This window comes from Hipposideros armiger, unplaced genomic scaffold, assembly GCF_001890085.2.
Source record: "Hipposideros armiger isolate ML-2016 unplaced genomic scaffold, ASM189008v1 scaffold_505, whole genome shotgun sequence".
Lineage (NCBI taxonomy): Eukaryota > Metazoa > Chordata > Mammalia > Chiroptera > Hipposideridae > Hipposideros > Hipposideros armiger.
Genome location: NW_017731855.1, coordinates 1,292,288 through 1,293,940, shown reverse-complemented (window position 1 = coordinate 1,293,940; position 1,653 = coordinate 1,292,288).

Here is a 1,653-nt window from a genome sequence, read left to right as displayed (position 1 = left end):
ATGAGGGAGGACCACCCTTCCCGGCTAGGGAGGAAGGCAGCCCAGCTCCTTTACCTGCTCCTGTGCGGTCAGGCCAGCCACATACACTCATGCGCTTCCAGTAAGGAGCCTTCAGGATGGTTGTGAGCATTCAAGGTGATGATGTCTATTCAACATTTGTCCTCAGGTCACATCTGGAGCATCCTTGTCACTGAGGAGAGGAAACTGTTACCGCCCGTGGACTCCCCTTGGCACGGTGTCCAGGTTCTTGGCATCCCAAACAAAACACTGGGCGGGACACGAAAAGGCAGTGGTGAAAGCGCAGTTTATTAGAAGCGAAAGTACACTCCAAAGGGATAGGAGCAGGCCAGAGCAACAGAGGGGCTCAAGGGCCACACATAGCGAGGACTTTCTAGTTGCATTTCCTTCTGTTCTAGAACGGGCTACTCCTCTCTGGGTGTAGGGCCTCTTGATGGCCACTTATGATTGACAGGAGCCTATTAACTCATCTTTTCAGACTGTGCATGTTTCTTCCCAAAATTCAGTCTGTTATAATGATATTCATGAACTTCCGGGCATATGGATGATATTATAATGATGGTATAATGACGCTAAGGTGGAATGAAGGTTGCTGCAACCCTTACTGCGCAGCCGTGAGTGACAGGTCTAATTCAGTCAGGTATTTTGTATCCTTTAGCTTCCCCCATAGTGGTTGATGGTTATGGTAGATAAGGGAAGGTTTGGGTGGGGAGGGGAGGTCTCTGGGCAGTCGCTCTCCACAAGTCATGTGGGGCATGTAGGAGACCCAATTCCTATCTCTGGCTGCCTGCCTTAAAGCCAAGTGAAGGGAACTGACATGTAATGAGAGCCTACGGAGCTCGAGGCAGTGTGCTGGATGGTTTGCTGCCATCATCTCAGTATAATCTCCACAGCATCTGTTAGAGGAGGTCATTGAGAGGATGTGACCACCAGTTGGATGTGACCCTTGAGGTGGACCCGGGCTATCAGGGGCTCCTTACCCTTAACCCTGTCCTCGGAATGTATTTTCTGCCCGCCATTCCCATAGGCAGAGCTGGTTCAAGGACAAAGCCTTGAGAGAGTAAGGTGTTGAGACCATCTGGAAGGTATAGTGACTAAACCCAGGTCTCTGTATAAACTCTAAGATTCTTGCAGCCCTCTAAGACAAGCCTTGTATGTAAATTCCCTTGCTTATTAAACCTGCCCCCCCCCAATCTGGAGTGGTCTGCCTCTTTAATCAGTCTCTCCTTGCCCTCCGCATTCACTGCTATTGTTAAATGCATAAAGGTTTGCCTGTACATCTTCCTAATAGATAGGTTTTATCAGTATAAACAACCCCTTTGGCATGTTTAATGTGCGGCTCTTGGATTTGTTTTGTCGGAAATTAAAAACGCCATTCTTCAGCCATTTTTGCGAGGATTCCTGGTCCTTCTTATTGGAGAATGAGTGTTGAGAAGGCAAGATATTATTTCCGTATCTATCAAAACCATGAGATTACACCAGTATCGTCAGTACCTGTCCAAGAGCACAGAGATCACTCCAGATTTCCCTCCCTTTTCACCTTTCCATGTTTATAGCGCTCTCTGGCATGGAGAACCCCACCTCCCAGCATCCTCAGTGTGTTTGCTTATTTGCACAGTCTTCCTGTATATACTC